The following is a 6,697-nucleotide window of genomic DNA, read 5'->3' as shown; positions in this document are numbered from 1 at the left end:
CCCCCAACCCTCCTGCCCCTAGAACTTACCAGCTTGGAGTGGCTGCAGCTCCCTGATGCAGCCACCCGGGACTGTCTGAAACATCAAAGCTCTCCAAACCTTTTCCAAAGATTCAGAGAGCTATGAATAGATTCAGACCTTTAGACTGATCCTCTGAGTTGATTTGGATTCGGAGATTCAGCCACCAAATCGTGCCGAATCTCCTCCGAATCAAATCACCAACTGAAGCTTCGCATAGACCTAATCTACATCAATCTCAGATGAGACATGGTTTAAGCCAGCTGGAATGGAAATCAGTGTCACCCTGCTCCCTGGACAGGTTGTGGAGACCGGTGCTGCCATGGCTCAGCTGCTACTGGTTCCTGAGTTAGATTGGGAATTTGCACAATATACTGTGGGTAGATGTGCTTTTAGGGTGAAATCTTTGCCTCAGTCAATTCAATGGGAGTTTTGCAGTTGACTTCAGCTGGGCCAGGAGTTCACATTTATTTTCTTTTGTCTGTCTTAAATAATATAAAAAGGGGAAGTGGTGATACAAAGAGATTAAATAGCATTCCCTGCTTCACAAACAGGGAATTGAAGACAGTGATTTGTTGATAATCACCCAGTGTGTCTGTAGCTGACCTAAGGATCGGACCTAAAGTGCTATCTAGTCTACCCCCTACACCAGGTGTGGGCAAAATCTGGCCTGGCAGGCCATTCTATCCAACCCGCAGGGCCCCTAAAAAGTTTAGAAAATTAATATTTATCTGCCCCTGGCTGCCTGTCATGAGGCCTTCAATGGCTTGCCAAAACTCAGTAAGCAGTCCTCCACCTGAAATAACTGCCCACCCCTGCCCTACACAGGTGCAGGATTCACTCTTCCTAAGCCATCCCACAGATGCTCATCCAGACTCTTCTTGAAGACCTCCTTCAGTGAAGGAGATGCCAAAACTTCCCTGGGCAGCCTGATAAAATCAGGGCTGGGAAGATCTCAAGGGTCATTTATTTCAATCCCCTTTACGTACGTGCTCTTATAGCTCATTATATAGATTTCTGCCATGAGTAGCAACTGAAAGCACAGTGCAGGGGTATGTCTCTGTGTCAGTGACCATGGTATACCCTTGGAGCCACCCAACTATTAATGGGCAACTTCCACATCCTCGAAGTCCCTTCACTGTTCCAAGCACAAAGGTATCCTTCCTTCCCAGAAAATGCATCTTGTGAGCTTTTAAGAGGGATCACTGTAAACAGAGCCATCTGGGAAGGTGATGGACAAAGAGCTGACTAGGAAGAAACAGTAAAAATAGGATAAATTCTAAATGGAGCCAACTGCAACTGTTGTGCTATGAATGCGTTAAATGTTTATGCATGCATTTATGTCGGCACCTGTCAGCATTTATGTAATACATAAATTGGCAAATCTGTATTAGGTTATTTTTTGCAACCAATCTGCATTAATCCCATTCTTGCACATGTTCAAACAAATTGCTACACATTGTTTTGACCCATCCATGTGCAAAAGGTGTCATGCTGCACAGTATTTTATGCCTATGCTGCAAATCCTGGCTTTTTTGGTGCAGGTAGTAACAAGGCTAAGGGATAGGGGGCAGCAGAGAAAAAAAAATAATCCTGAGAAAGAAATGGGTTCTCAAAGAGCTTGATGCCCAGGAGGTTGTGATGGGATTACAGCAAAGGCTGATATGTGTGAAATCTTCAGAAGCCAGAAGTGCGAGGGAGGGGGGCTAGCACAGGCCTCATCAATGGTCCAGCAGACAAAAGGGAAAAAATCAGTTGTGAACCCAGAAACGGCTGGAGCCAAAGTTTCTGTTGAACACCTGCCATGGAGAACAAGTTGACTTTACAGCCAGACAGACTGGCTTCATTTGATCAAAGATCTGGTTTAGTGCCCTCCTCCTCCCCCCTTGAATCCCTGTAAATGAAACCTTATCCTTTGAAACCTTGGGTTCTCTTTCCTTCCCTTTCTCAGCACCAAATACAGTAGCTGAAGATAAAAATATATAATTAAGGGAGTTGCCACTTGCTAAAGCTGGAGACTGTCTGGGAAAGAGAAGGAGTTTGTGGTGACATTGCTAAATCTGGGACCCACCAATTGCTCCCAGTGATTAGGGCCTGTGGTTTCTGTACCACCCAGGCAGAATTAGTAGGATGGCGAGTTAGTTATTGCAAAAGGAATCTTTGCACCATGCTTCTCCCTCAGCTTTTCCTCGTGCAGCTGGATTTCTGAGATGTATTGCATAGTCACTATTTGTAGGACAGCCTCTCCCACACTTGCCAAGAGGAGGGTGGCACGGGAAGTGACCAGAACACTAGGAATCCAAGAAGTCTATACCAACCTGGTCTAACTACTCTGGGGAATTATAAGCAGGGGTCCTAGTTTTCTATTTGCCATGGAGAACCAGAGAAAAACATCGAATCTGCATTTTTTGCATGACCTACCAAAAGCACAGCTGCATCCCATGGCAAGCAGCACCATTTCTGCGCCTATTTTTGCTGCAGTTTTTGCCTCTCAGCTAGTGAGCGGCAGAGGGGACGGGGGAGGAGGGGCAAGGTAAGGTACAAGGACAAGGTAGGATATAGTAGTGCCATGTGTGTCTCCTCCATTAAACAGGATTCAAAAGAGAGCAGAGAACTAAATAATTTAATCTGAAGTTTTCACCATCACCTTATTAAAGGCACGTAACTTTAAATCAAACTAGAGAGGGGATGTTATATTTTATACTGGAATTAATATGCCTGGTGATTAGCAGGCCGTCAAATATAGCACCGTGTTGAATTATAATAATAAAAAGGAGATATTTTTAAAGTGCAGTTCCTAAGGTTAATAATTACCATTCTGATAAAGTCAAAATTTCCAGCATGAGCCAATCCCTCCATAGCCACAGGTGCAGAAGGCTGCCATAGCTCAAACAAGCTCAAGTTGATCACATTTTCCACGTAAAAGGGCACAGCAGTCATAACTGATGAAGGGTACTGGAGCCAAATTCTGGGGTTTGGTAGGAAAAATAAAATCCCAGAGCTTCAAGCTCACGGGGGGTAGCCACTATAGAAGTTTTAAGTTACTAATCTAACAACATTTAGCAGTATCCTGTTCTGCTCTTACAACATTGTGTAAAAAGAATGGTAATAAACTTTGCTGGAAAGAAGTAGTGTATAGTGTTAGGCTATTTGATGCTTTACCAGGATCGATAATGTTAGCATGTCTGCATGCTCATGCATTTTCCCTAATGAAAGTAAGGCACAGAGATTCTTATGGTCTCTCCAGGCTGGATGGAAAGGAAAAAAAGGAGGGGGGATGGGGAGGAAGAACGGGAGAGGAAGGGGAAGGGTGTCAGTGATTGCTATTAAAATTAAGCTTTAAGGACTAGAGTCGGTCTGTATTGAAACAGCAGCTGTAAGTCTTCATCCCTGTTAGAAATACGGCATGGTTGAAAAAATAGTCATATGTGTGTGTGTGTGGGTGTGTGAGAGAGAGAGAGAGAGAGAGAGAGAGAGATCAAAATTGAACTAGCTCTAGTGATTAAGAAGTAAGAGGCTTGTTTCCTTTTAGGCCTGAATAGTAAAGTGGTAATTCAAGGGACAGATTTTGAAGATCATTTCAATCCCCAAAGTGCTGAGCTCCTTTGCACTTTCAGACAAGTGTTTGGTCTTTAAATGGCGGCAAAGATATTTAGAAAATCCTGTTCTAATTGCGAGCAGAGGATTTGAAAGTCTGGTCCTGGTCTCCTCTAAAAATCTGAAGCTCAGAGAAGAATAGGAGTGTGGTTAAAAGCTTTAATCCCAGAATACATTTTAAGTTTGACCTCTGCATTACCTGGCCTTTCTGTTGCTCCACCAAAAACTGTGGAAACCATTTTGGTCATCATTGCCCTCTAGTTCTTGCACTCAGAGGATGTGTCTATATTGTAGACAGCTGCATTGCATAGAATTAAGCAAGCTAGTATTAAATGAGCTAGCTCAGGTACAGGAAGCAATCCAGCTGCAACATCACGGAGCTCATTCATCATGCAGGATAATTTATGCTGTTGAGACCTGGGGAAGTGGCAATGTGATCTCTGGATGCTGCAGGAGAGCCACTTAACTAACCATCTTCCACCCTGACTGTTGTGCAGCTATGGAAGCTCCTGGAAAGGAAGGTAGCATGTGGGGGGGTTACCGATAGCTGCCCAGCACATCCCGCGTGGGGGGCTTACCGATAGCTGCCCAGCACATCCAGGCTCGGAGAACCCTCATTGTGATTGCTAGCCCTTCCACCAATCAGGCAATTGCTGGGGAGTAGCTTGCCCCGCACCTGGTTTAAGCCTGCACTCTGCAGGTCCGGTCGAACTTCGGGGGGCAGAGCCTCCAGAAAGAAAAGGAGCTGCATGCCCAGCACGCAGCAGATACAGCGAGGGACAGAGACGAGAGCAGGGCCAAGAAGAGCTGGGGAAGAGCTGCCCAGCGGGCAGATGCTGCTGCCCTGAAGACCCCCTGCAGATGCCTCTCGCTAGACAGGAGCAGCAGATGGCTTCAGTGGTACACAGAGTCCAAACCCTGGGAGCTGTGCAAGGCATCATAGGTCTGCAACCCCTGGCATGTGGCCAGGACCTCGGTGCATACAGCAGTGCATGGAGCCCAGACCCTGGGAGTTGCGTGAGGCAGCACGGGTCTGCAACCCCTGGCGTGCAGCCGGGACCTCGGTGCACCAGCGGTGCATAAAGCTTTAGATCCTGGAAGCAGTTTGAGGAGGCTCGGGTCTGTGATCCCTGGCAAGTGGTCAGGGAACTCGTTGCACAGAGCTAGACCCTGGGAGCTGCTTGAGGCAGCTCGGGTCTGCAGCCACTGGCACAAGGCTCAGTGCAGACGACACTGGAGGTGTCCAGGAGCGGATTGAGCCCCGGCACTGTATGAAGCAGCACAGGCCTCCAACCCCAGCAGAAGGCAGAGCGCTCAGTGCATGCAACGGTGCACAGAGCCACCTGCGGGCTGCAGCCCAAGGGGAGCCAGTGGCCTGGGAGGCCGCACATGAGAGGAGCAACTTGGTCAAGGGGTCAAGAACCACCCATCCAGGCCCCAGAGTCATGAGTTGTTGGGGAAGGGATTCCCACTGGGGAAGGGAGCTGTGAGGCAGTTTATCCTTGGGGAAGCTTGAGCTGGAAGGAGCTCCCAGAGTCTGGGATTTTCTTAGGGAGGTGTTCCCTTGGGCCCCCCATAGGCCTGGGGAGCATCTTCTCCTTCCCCTGCAGGCTGGAGCACAGCCACTGTTCCCATGATCAGTCTGGGCTGTGGGGCACTTATAGCATTAAGTTTAACCAGTTGTTGAAGTGCCTGGTATTTTGGGGGAGAGTGCCTCATATTTTGTGGACATTTTAACTTTGTATATTAGTAATTTAACAGAGTGTTAAGTACAAACTTCTTAAGGGACTGCTAGGACCCTTTCCCTGATAGTTATATATACTTACCTATACTCACCTGTACATATTTGTGTTTGAATGTTGTTTAGTGTCTCCCTGTATTTACTTGTTGTTTATCCATTTTAGATTAACTGATTATCAACCCCTTGCTTCGGGTTACCTGAAGGGGTGTAATCTTTCAGCCTTTATCTGCAGGACATAGCAAAATATAATAATCGTACATTTGTGTGTGTGCGCATGTGTGTATATATAATGAATATCAATTTTCTTTAGATTTTGTATATATTAATACATCTGTATATAGTTAAGCATCCCTTGTCCTGCCCTGACTCTATAGGGAGTAGAGCACTCCTGCCTTGCTACCTACCCCTTCTATCTGGAGAGGGCAGCACATTACTTGGGTGCACCTGGGTTACACTAGTTTAGCAGAACCAAAAAAGCCATTCTGTGAAATCTGGCTTGGCCGGCCTCTGAGGCAGAAGCAGCTTGTGCTTCTCCATGGAAGACTTCTCCCACATCTGGGTACCTGTTATATTGTTATGCATCAGGGTTCATTTGCTGCATTTTCTCCGTTAAGGCCAGATTTGTTGGAATAGATCACATGCAGCTAGTCACCCTGTGCGTGTGCAATGTTATGGCTAACCAGGGACTGAGGAGCGTAACTGATTCCTTTGGAGTCAGACTGGGCTTCAGCCAATTCAGTGGGGGCTGTTTGGTTACTTAGATGATGAGAGATTGAGACTGACTGAATCAGAAAAGCAAATCCCAGATGCCTAGCTTCAGCTGAGAAATGGTCAGCACAATTCAGGAAGGGTTTGTGTGCAAAAAAAACCCTCCCGCAGTGGGGAGTTCTTTCTACAATTTAGATACAGCAAAGGAGGGCATTTAACTTGACACAAGGTAAAAACTGGGCCACCCTCATCTTCCTAGCCAATATCTCTAGCTGACTGCCTGGCAGTGATCTAGTACATCATTACCTTCTGTAATTCCCCAGGTTATTTAGTAGGACTGTGCGAAGCTTTGGGTGACGATTCAATTTGGAGGAGATTCGGCCCGATTTGGTGGCTGATTCTCCAAATCCAAACTGAATCAGGGGATCAATTAAAAAGTCCGAATCAATTTGAAGGTCTCCGAATCAATTCGGAAAAGTTTCTGAGAGCTTTGGCGATTCGGGCAGTCCCACTCGCTGCAGCAGGGAGCTGGACCCAGACTCCGAACTGGTAAGTAGGGGGCAGGGGAGGGGAGAGCAGAGGAGGGAGGAGGGGACCATGGGGGGACCCCTGCCAGCCCCCACCCCTGCCCCC

Source organism: Crocodylus porosus, unplaced genomic scaffold (genome assembly GCF_001723895.1).
Source record: "Crocodylus porosus isolate Cpor-Errol unplaced genomic scaffold, CroPor_comp1, whole genome shotgun sequence".
Classification (NCBI taxonomy): domain Eukaryota; kingdom Metazoa; phylum Chordata; order Crocodylia; family Crocodylidae; genus Crocodylus; species Crocodylus porosus.
The sequence above is the reverse complement of the archived record's forward strand: the minus strand, read 5'-3'. Positions refer to the sequence as shown.